The 11757-nt window shown below is 34.7% G+C and overlaps 2 pseudogenes across 1 annotated transcript; both read left to right on the top strand.

Moving 5' to 3' along the window:
* Positions 1 to 928: 928 nt before the first annotated feature.
* Positions 929 to 1570, top strand: LOC149253175 (cytochrome P450 750A1 pseudogene; annotated as a pseudogene).
* A 37-nt stretch (positions 1571 to 1607) lies between these two features.
* On the top strand, positions 1608 to 4734 carry LOC149253174 (cytochrome P450 750A1 pseudogene; annotated as a pseudogene). Its single transcript, XR_016265466.1, has 3 exons — positions 1608 to 1934; positions 2180 to 2750; positions 4634 to 4734. The product of XR_016265466.1 is annotated as a cytochrome P450 750A1 pseudogene (transcript).
* Positions 4735 to 11757: the final 7023 nt, after the last annotated feature.

Here is an 11757-nt window from a genome sequence, read left to right as displayed (position 1 = left end):
TATAAATAAATAATTTATTATTAATTTTAAAATTCTTTATTTATATATTTATTTATTTATTTATTTATCTTACACCTAATATAACTAACTTTATATATATATATATATATATATAAAAAAAAAAATTTACCTACTAAGAATACCATTTATTTTTATTTTTTCATTAAATAAATAATTTATACTATTATATTTATTAATTTATAATTTTTCAATTTATTCAATTAATAGATAAATAAATAATTTATTATTAATTTATATTTCTTCATTTATATAATAAATAATTTATTATTATTTTATAATTCTTCATATATTTATTTCTTATCGTACACCTAATATAACTAATTTTATATATTTATATATAATTATTATTATATTATAATTTATTTATTTTTATTTTATACCTGATTTAACTAAATTTGACCTTGCTCCTTAAGTTAACTTTTTACCCAGGTAACCGTTGGTGTCTCTGCTCTAGCTATTTAAACAGGCTAAGCTGGATCTGTTTTTCAACTTGTCCTGACGATGAACCACACTAGTTGGTTCGAAACGCGTCGACAAAAGATTGATTATGTGATTTTGCCGAAGATTATCTAAACAATGTTATGGATCACAGAAGTCTAAATTCTTTAAAAATTAGAGAGCTATCAACCCGGGATAAGAGGGTCGTATACATTAAAGTCAGAAATCGCAGGGAGATTTGAATAGAAAAGAAAGAAAAAAATAGGTGGATTTCTATTAAATAGAAAGGGGAAAAAATAGATCGTTGTTTTATTTGTGAAAATATCGTGCATCGGCCGTGGTTTTCCGGGCACGACCTTCAAACTAGATTCCCGGAAAAGGGACCCACTTATGGCCGATAGTTGAGTGCAAGGAATCCCGGGTCGCTTAAATATGGGTTCAGTGCAGACCTGATAGAGGAAAGTTCGTTATGAATTTTCATTGGTTGCCTCAAACTCTTCCTCCGCCTCTGCCTGCAACATGGAGGGCAACGGCTGGATATGGGGCTCTCATTTTCTTCTTTTTATACTGGATATTGCAGCACAAGAGTGGAAGGAACGGAGGAAGATTGCCTCCAGGAGCCCATCCATGGCCAATCATCGGAAATCTCCACCAACTGAAGAAGCCTGTTCATCATGCTCTGAAAGACCTCGCTGACAAATACGGTCCCATCATGTTTCTCCGCTTGGGCTCTGTACCCACCGTCGTAGTTTCTTCTTCCGAGATAGCCAAACACTTTCTGAAAACTCAGGATTGCATATTTGCAAGCCGACCTGCAACTGCAGCTGGGAAGTACTTATCTTACAATTTCAAGGGTATTCTACTGTCTCCCTATGGAGATTATTGGAGGCAAGTGAGGAAGCTCTGCGTGTTGGAACTCTTTACCTCTAAGAGAATCGAGTCTTTCAAACATGTGCGAGAGGAAGAGGTGTCTGCGATTACCCGGTCCATTTGGGAGCAGAGCCAGAACGGCACAATTGCTGTGAATGTGAGTAAGGCCATCCTCACCCTCTCCTCCAATGTAATTTCGAGAATACTGTTCAGGAGGACTGTTCAGGAGGAAAGTTTCTGACGATGACTTGGGAGCTGATGGAAAAGGATTTAAGCACATGTTACTAGAGCTGTCAGCTACTGTAGGGGATGTCAACATTGGAGACTTCATTCCTTATTTGGACTGGATGGACTTGCAAGGCATCAAGCGGCGTATGGTGGAGATAAGCAAAACATACGATGCCCTCGCTGAGAAAATTATAGACGAACATCTTCATGTTCAGGCTGTCGCGCCCTCCAGCGACGGCCAGGCAGAGGCAGAGGCAGAGGCAGAGGCGGAGCATGTTAAAGATTTCGTGGATGTGTTGCTGCAGATGATAGCCAATAACAATCATATAAAGGGAGACACCAAAGCCAGACGGGAAACAGTTAAATCGATTATGTTTGTATGTAGCTAGGGACTTAGCCATTTTGTTTGTTTTTTTTTATTATAAATTTAGGAAATCTTGGAATTTGATGAATAAGAGCAAGTTCACATAATTCACATCACTCTTTACTTCACTTCACTCTGCCCTGTCCTTCAAATTTCAAAATATTCACAGAATGTAGATGCAATTAAATTAAGTTCAGCAATTCAATATTACATTGAATTTTAATTGACAACAAACGGTTTTCCCATTGGTTTGTACAGGACATACTCATCGCTGGAATGGAGACGTCGGCATCCACGTTAGAATGGGCAATGAGTGAGCTGCTCAGACATCCCCATGTCCTGAAAAAGTTGCAGGAAGAAATAGAATCCTGTGTCGGAAAACCTGGCAATGTAAATGGATCCGATGTGGGAAGGATGAAGTTCCTCCAATGTGTTGTGAAAGAGACACTGCGATTACATCCACCGGTGCCGCTAGCGATTCCCCATGAATCTGTAGAGACCGCGACGGTATGTGGATACAATATACCTAAAAAAACAGCAGTAATGGTGAATGTGTGGGCTATTGGAAGGGATCCCAATGTGTGGGGGGTGGATGCATTGGATTTCAAGCCGGAGAGATTCATGCATGAATTGGGTGAGCATGATAATGTTATGGATTTAGTGACAGGCCAATCAGATTTCAGGATGCTTCCCTTCTCAGCAGGGAGGAGAGGGTGCCCAGGGGCCACCATGGCTATTCCCATGATTGACCTTGCACTGGCTCAGCTGCTGCACTCTTTTGACTGGAGAGTAGATGCTGATCCATCAGAGCTGGATATGACAGAAGAAGGTGGGTCTTCTATATCAAGACATTTTCCACTTCGCTTATCCAAAGGTAAGGAAGGTCGGTCTTTGACAGTATGTATGTTGAGAAGTATCTGGTTGTGCTACCTAATTTGTATGGTTTTATTAATATATAGAATATGTCAAGATATTTGATAATGGATTGGAGTGATTTAGTAATTTGGGTAAGATTCAGTATCAGTTTTTCAGGAATCAATCACTATAATATCAAGAACACCTACAAGTTATGAGAACGGTTGAGGTATTCTTCCAACCTTAAGGTATTCTTCCAACCTTATCATAATGGATGATCATTTTCCTAATCACTCAGAGTATTCATTAAAAAAAATATATCAAAATAATTAACAAGTCCGAAATATTGATTTATGTTCCAGATTTGTATATCCATATTTTTCATTTTGATTCACTGTTGAAAAAACCAATGTCTTTATCAGTGCATGGCAAATGTTTTGGCCAAAGCTAAAAAGAAATTCAAACATAAAAACACCAGGAATATGTTTTGGCCAAAGCTAAAAAGAAATTCAAACATAAAAATACGAGGAATTGAAAAGCAGAAAACACAATTTCGTAAAAACCAAAAATTCACAACCCATTTGTTGTAATCTCGCACAATGGTGATGAAAATCCTGCAACAAAAACAGCTTAAATCTATAATTTTCCCTGAAATCAATTTCTTTGCCTATTCAAAGATGATGGGTACCTCCTCCTGCAAGGCCAAGTTCACTGTAAACCCCGACCATCGAGAATAGCATAAATTAATTTGTTTTTTATCACGACCTAAACTGCTCCGGTCTCCTCGCCTAAATCTATTTACATGGTTGTGATAAAATTAAAATTAAAATTTACAATTATATATATAAAAGTATTTTCTTTAATTTTCAATTGTAACTGTTTTTTCAAGTTTGGATGGACGTGTATTATCAAAATTTTATGCAATAAATGTAAATGGCATGTTCTAGCATTTTTTTCAAAAGAAAAAGCTGCATATTATTTGTATTATAAATAGAGAAAAAACATGTACATTTTGGAGAAATAAACAATATTTCCGGCCAAAAGAGAAAAATAGATGGAGCCATACATCTAACAGATTCATTGTCTGCATATTTGTTTGATAGATCAAGTATGTAGACTGATAGAAAAATATGATTCTAATGGAGAGAGATAAAGAGTCAAAAAAACATATTACCTGGGCATATAACAGAAGTTTAGTGAACGGGATCATGAAACATACCAGGATAGATACGATTCTATATACCCTGCATGGAGAAAGGTTGAATAAAGTATGTGTAGGATTCTACAGTGATGCTCAGATGCCACACACCGCGTTGTGTATGCAAGCCTTTCTTTGATAGTTCGTTTGCCACCTCATTTTGTGAACGCTTAATATGTGAGATAGGGAAGAGTGAAGGCTTCCATAATGTTGAAATCCTGCGCAGCCATCCAGATAGATTGTCGTTTTTTATAGATTGTTTTCCGGTTACATGCTTTATGATGATTTTGGAGTCCTGAAGATATGAATTGGGCTAGTATCCAAAAAAGAGCAGAAGATGAGGAGACCATGAAGATCCATGGCCTCAGCTTTGTTGTTAGTCCCTAGGCCTCCGTTCTAGAAGATAGAATAATGCTGGTCCTTTGTAATGCCGATGAAAACCATAGGCACATCGGCCATCTTTTGCAACTCCATCAAAATGAGTCTGCGGGAAGATATGTTGAGGAAGGGCGTCTACACTAGCATGAAACTTCAATTGCTGAGGGATATATGGGAGGATTGAGAGATAATAGGGGATAATTTTGTCGAAGATGTGCTTGAATTCCTCCTTGCTATTTTGAAAAAGTTTTCTGTTTTGCCATTTCCAAATGAACCAGCAGACAATAAGTGGAATAGGCCTCCAGATGATTTTCTGGGCACCCCACCATTCGAAAGCATCCATAATGGAGGAATGAGATATGACAGTAAATCCAAAGTGTGAAGCCAGCTGCTTCCATAGGTTCTGTGTGAGGGGGCAGTTAAGAAAAATGTGCATGTTGTCTTCTATCTCAAATAGACAGATTGAGCAGATAGTTGGGTCGTGCCAGTTCCTTTTCTGTAGATTTGACCATGTAAGGTTTTTATTATGAAATACTAGCCAAGAAAAAAGTATAATTTTTAATGGACATCCAGATTTCCAGAAAGTATTTGGAAATATTTTCCAGGAAAGCTCATGCTGATCTTCAATTAAGGAGAGATATATATCTCTGACCAAAACATTGGTCCTGCCTCTCTTATCCCGCCAGAAAATGTTGTCGTTTTCCTCTATTCTGAATATCCCAGTAAGATTCATATCCTAGATAGCCTTGTCCCATTGTGCAACCAATAAATCATTGAGACCTAGCTCCATAGCTAATTTCCATCTAGGAATTTCTCCCTGCCAATCTTGAATGACTTGTGCCCAGAAGAAAATACCTTTTTGTTGAAGGAACATTAGAAGTTGTTGAGGGATAAGGGACCCCACCTCTACACCCATGATAGAATCTATGCCGATGAGAATGTTGTTCCCTGTTTGAAATGTCCATACCAGATTCCTGAGGAAGAAATGTAGAACCTTTTGGAAACTCCTCCAGATAGCCGACCTTTGCGAAGGACCCAGTGAACTATTCCTGTACCAATATATGAAATCTCTACTCCCCAGATATTTCATCTTTATATCATTACTCCATAAGCTATCTCCTAAAACCGCTCTCCATAGAGATTTACATAAGAGGGCCAAACCAAAATGGCGAAGATTCATAATGCCCCAACCCCCCATTTTTTTAGGGAGGGAAATGTTAGACAGTTTTTTAAGATGGAATTTCCTCTTCTCTTTGCAACCCCCCCATATAAACATGGCCATTAAACTGTTTAATTTTTTAATGATACCTGAAGGGATGTAATATAGATGTGCCCAATAGACAATATTTTGAGCAAGCACAGATTGGGTGAGAATCATCCTACCAGCTAAACATAGACATTTGAATTCCCATCTTGATATCCTTTTATAAAATCTATTGAGGATCCAAGACCAGTCAGATATGGAGTAGCCCGTGGGTTTCAATTGATAACCCAAATATTTCATTCCTTCTTTGATAAATATTGCCTGAATCTTATAAAGTTGAGAAATGTAGTCCATATCATCCATATTGACCATTCCATAGTGGAAAGATGATTTGCCTTCATTGATACATAAACCTGTTTCCCTTTGAAAAGATATCAATATCTCATGCAGAATTTGCCATGATTGTCTATAGAGCATAGCAAAAAGTAGAATATCATCTATGAAGAGATTATGCGAGAAGTAGTTTCCCCTGTTTATGGAAAGAGGTCTAACATTCCCAATAGAAATAGCTCTTTTTAGATGTAGGCTAAGAGTATCCATAACAAGTATAAATAGAAGGGGAGAAAGGGAGCAACCTTGTCGGAGACCCCTTACAGCCGTGAAGAAAGTAGTAGGGATTCCATTTATGAGAATGGCGTAGTTAACTCTTTCCACACATGCCATAATCCATTTTTTACATTGATCATTCAGCCTAATATTAATGAGAAGACACCTCAGATAGCTCTAGTCAAGGCAATCGTAAGCCTTTTTGAGATCTATTTTAAGAATGGCAGCTCCAAATTTTTTTTGTATGCATTGAGTGTAAACATTCCTGAGCTATTGCCACTGCCTCTAATATACTTCTGCCATTTAGGAATCCAGGTTGTTCCTTCGAAAGATAATGTGAGAGAATGCCACGGATCCTTTCTGCAATAACTTTTGAGATGATTTTATAAATAGTATTGCATAGTGAAATAGGTCTGAAATCTGTAAATGAAAAGGAGTCCCTTTTTTTTGGAATCAAGGCAATATAGGTAGAGGTTATGATATGACTAATTTTTCCCCTCATTCTGGATTCTTCAACCATTCCCAATATATCGCTTTTCATCATGTCAAAGAAATGGATGAAAATATCGATAGTCCAGCCGTCAGGGCCAGGACATTTATCTTTTTTAAAAGATTTCATAACAGCTAGTAATTCTTCCTCCGATACAGCAGCAAATAAACGGTTGTTTTATTCTACATCAAACATACATGGGAAAGGATCGATGCCCCACATAATATCATTTATCTCTCTGTGGGTGTCTTGATTATATGCCTTCTAAAAATGATTAACAACTTCTTTGGAGATCTCATCTTGAGTGTACAGAAATTTGCCATCTTCGTTCCTGATTTTCCATATAGAATTTGTTTCACGTCTTTTGTTTGCAAAACGATGAAAGAATTTTGTGTTTTTATCACCCTCCTTTAACCAAGTGGCTCGAATCTTAAGTCGTCATGTCGCTTCTTCAATTGATAGTAGCTTCTGCTTCTTTTTTTCTAGTTCCCAAATCCGAGAGCGAACATTCCATGGAAGGGAATGTGAGGACATACCACTGGTAGTGATTTCCAATTCTTTCTTAATCTTTTATAATTCTAAACAGTTAGAACGTTTTTTCAGGGCCTGCCACTCTTTGACCTTTCTCCGTAAACTCCTCATTTTACCAATCAAATTATCCATTGGGGAAGATCCAAACAAAGGATCGAAAGATAGCCATGTTTCTCGGATAATATTATTGAAGGTCTCATCTTCAAGCCATATCATATTAAACTTAAAGGATAATATTTCCGAGAATTCTGATCCAACCATTGTAATGAGATCGGACGATGGTCATAAATAAAAATTGGAAGAGTATGTGAGCTCAGAAAACCAAAATTTTCCATCAACTTTTCATGAATGATGAACCTGTCTAATCTTTTAGCTATATAGGCATCCCCCGATCTTCCATTGTCCCAAGTAGGAGATAAAGATTTTGGGCAAATATCAACAAAGTTGAATTGCAATAAAGCCTCTCTGATTTTCTCACCGACCGGGTCAACTTTTTTCCATTTTCCCCATACTTCATCCAGGCCCAAAGTGCAGTTTAAATTGCCAGCGATGATGAGCGATTCGATTTCCATAATTCCGGAGGAAAGGAAACAATTCCAATAAGAAACTCGATCTTTATAAGGCGCATAACATTTAGAATATGGATGGTGTCGGCTCTACCACGATATTTGGCAATAATTAGGATACCCTAAAGGCATCAGAACGTTTTTGCCGAAATCCATATCGGATCCCAGAGAACCAACAATCCACCAGATAGACCCGCCACCTCCATTATCGATATGTACCAGGACGGGAGCATACGCCTGAAAAAAGAAATTGTATCCTGTTGAGCGTGCATGGTTCCTGTATTAAGATTATATTGTAAGGAGAAGAAAGAAATAAATCTTTTAGAGCTAGAAACTTCAGGTCTGCCCCAAGACCCTTATATTGATAGAGAGGATGTTCATCATTTGTAACTCTCCCCGGGAAAATTTGCTCTAAGAGGCCTGCTTTCAGATAGATTGGAAATGGGGATGTCGACAAGGGAAGATTCCTGATAATCAAGATTGGTGATGCCCTTCCTCCCCCTGAAGTGTCTACTGCCCCTGTTTTTTTTTCGACGAACTGTGATATTCTTCGCCGAATTAGGACTGATGATCGGAGAAGAAGACTTTCTAGGTTTATGAATGGCCAGGGGGAGCAGGCGAAGAGATTCTCTCTGAAGGAGCATGTCAAGGTCACTACCAATTGAGTTAGTGGGGGATGGTAAAGGAGAAGTTGGGGGGGAACCGAGATCATAGGGGCTTTGCCCTTAGAGGAAGGGATGGAGCGATTCGGTGTTATATGGATGGAGGAGGAAGGGGAGACTTTCTTTGGGGCATGTCCAGATAGAACATGAGATGAAAAGGATGAGGGAATAATAGTTATGTCAGTATTCTGATGGGGAAGGAAACTCGGTTTAGGAATAGGTGAAGGGGAGATGACAGGAATACCCAGAGACCACCTCACCTAACGTCATTGCTTGCTTGCTTACGAGACTAAAGATTATTTTGAACTTAAATAAGGTTGAGGAATTATGATTATCCATTTTCATATATAATTGATGTAATTGAAGTAATTAAACTAAATTTTAAAATAAAAGACAATGATGAATGTTATTTTCCTAATTATGTAATTGACCTAATTATATTAGGTTTTGAAGTAATTGATGGATGTTATTTTTCTTTGATATATATATTTCTTTTAATTGTTTTCTAAATAAATGTATATATAATTAGGAACTTGTTATAATGATTTTCTAAATAAATGTATATATAATTAGGAACTTGTTATAATTATTTTCTAAATAAATGTACATATAATGGATTGTAGATTTCTGTGGTTAGGTTTTTTAGAATCTGAACTCGGATATTCCACAGTATTCATCTTTGCTTGTCGACGTTTCGAGTCTAGACCAAGACTCATCATCAGGACTTGCTTTAATTAGGAACTTGTTATAATGATTTTCTAAATAAATGTACATATAATTAGGAACTTGTTATATTTAATGTCATTCTACTATGCCAAGATCCAAACATGTGGCAATATAATACAAATTATTTATTTAATTAATTTAAATGTTTCTGGTTTATTAATAGTTAGACTATACATAAATATAATTTATTTTTGTGGCGCGCTCCAACTTAGTATGAAAGAAATGTTATAATATCTTGTTTAATCAAATTACATTATAATTAAATTATATGTGTGTGTAGCTTGGTCAAATTACATAAAGATAATAAAATTAAAAAATATAAAATAAACTTATTTAAAATATGTGTGTTTATGAGGGGCAACTCAATTCCCAAGCCCATGTAAATCGAAATGTTATGATCAAAGTGATTTGAGTTCAAACCTCCCACACTAACCAATGTCTGCAAAGGAGGCTACTTAGACACCTATAGGTTAAAGTGATTCGAGTTCAAACCCCCCACACTAACCTATGTCTACAAAGGAGGCTACTTAGACACCTAAAGGTTATAATGGTCGCAGATGGAATCGACCAACGCAAGTATGAAACCAACCAATTGTTGATTCCTCTAGTCTCTCTCACACACACATATATATAAAACCAACATAAATCCATCTTAATTTTGAATCTATCAAGTGCCGAGAGGGATCAAATCTCTTGAGCAGTAAACCTTTTCTCAAATTTTGCAATCAAAAAAGAAGTTTGCACTTTGAGAGATTTGATCCCTCTCGATGCTTGATAGATTTGAAGTTAATATGGATCTATATTGGTATATAAAACATGCAAATCATACATAAAAATAGATCACTAAAACATTTTTTTAATAGAAATGAGAATATTTGGACAATCACTAAATCAACCGCCATTATTACACTAAATACAACTATTTTATAAATGTTACAGATAGGTTAATTATAACTTGTCTTTCAAGGTTTAAAACATGTAATTGGGAGAACGAATCATCTACCAAATTAAGATCCTTTGACTTGAAAATCTCATTTTAAAATAGATTAATAAATAATAATATTCTTAAAATAAATTAATCAACAAATCATTATTTACATAATCAATAAAATTAAAATTGTGATATATTAGTGGAGATATCCTAATAGATTATATGAAATATCACTACAATAATAAACCTAATCCAAACCACCATAAATATAAAAGCATTAATAACATAAATATATAAAAACAAAACAAAAAACAAGTGTCATTCAATCTGTGATCTAGAGTAAAGTAGAGAAAGTCTATAAAACTAAACATAATCATAATAATGACTCACTTCAAAACCTCAAAAAATATAATTTCCAATCCCTACATAAAGTAGAGGAAGTCTATAAGATGGGACATAGCCACAATAATGACCCAAGTCAAAATATCAACAAACATAATTTGTATAGGATAATCAAACTCGATAGAATTCTGAGTTCATAGCTTGGCAGAGATGCAAAAATGCATTTAAACATTTAAGTAAATGACCATATTGGAGACAACCAAGATACACATGTAAGAATTACTACCAATAAGACACATAGGTATGCCAAACACATATATGAGTGCAACTACGCCATTTTTTTTTGGCATTTATGTTGGGATAACCAAACCCTTACACTACATAACTACCACACCAAAAATATTTTTTAATTCATGGTGTGAACTACGACAAAACTTTCACTTGGACAATTTTCCATGGCCTTATATGTAAGTCTGCGATTTATGACATCCCTAATTTGGAAGATTAGATCTTCTAGTCTATACATATTAAATAATCTATCATAAAAAGAGTAATAATTTCAATTATTTTTTTAAATATACTTAACTATTGATCTTAATAAATGTTCCTACATCCAATTGAAAAACCCATTTACATTTATTAAAACTAAACAATAGATTCTATAAAATACTTCAAAGTTAATATTTTATTATGTATAATCAATATACTTAATAATTAAATATACTTAACTATTGATCTTAATAAATGTTCCTATATTCAATTGAAAAACCAGAAACATTCACATTTATTAAAACAAAACAAGTGACTATGTGCTAGAGAATAACTTTTCTAGAATATCACTATAAAATTACACTTAGAAAAGATTGCATAAAAAAATTTCCAAAGTTTAAAATAGCATTATGTAAACTGAGAATAACTCAAAATCAAAATTAATTACATTAAGAAATCATTGAATGTTAATTCCCAACCAATCCGATATATATATATATATATATATATATATATATATATATATATATATATATATATATATATATATATATATATATATATATATATATATATATATATATATATATACATATATATATATATATATATATATATATATAGATATATACCTCCAAAGGTTAACAAAAATAGAGTTGGAGCAAATGACCAAAATAACTCGAGTCTTAAATCTGAATCACACAAGAGATTCTATAAAATACTTCAAAGTTAATATTTTATTATGTATATTTAATAAAACCATGTTAAGGATAGAATCCGTATAAATATTCTTGAAAACCTAGAAATTTGAAAACACTCTGTAAAAAATTAATTTAAATTATCTGAACTTTGTAATAG

This window comes from Pinus tabuliformis, chromosome 7, assembly GCF_031772625.1.
Source record: "Pinus tabuliformis cultivar Carrire ecotype Pingquan chromosome 7, CPIR1, whole genome shotgun sequence".
Taxonomy (NCBI): domain Eukaryota; kingdom Viridiplantae; phylum Streptophyta; class Pinopsida; order Pinales; family Pinaceae; genus Pinus; species Pinus tabuliformis.
Note: the sequence above shows the minus strand (reverse complement) of the source record. Positions and strands in the feature narration are given on the sequence as shown.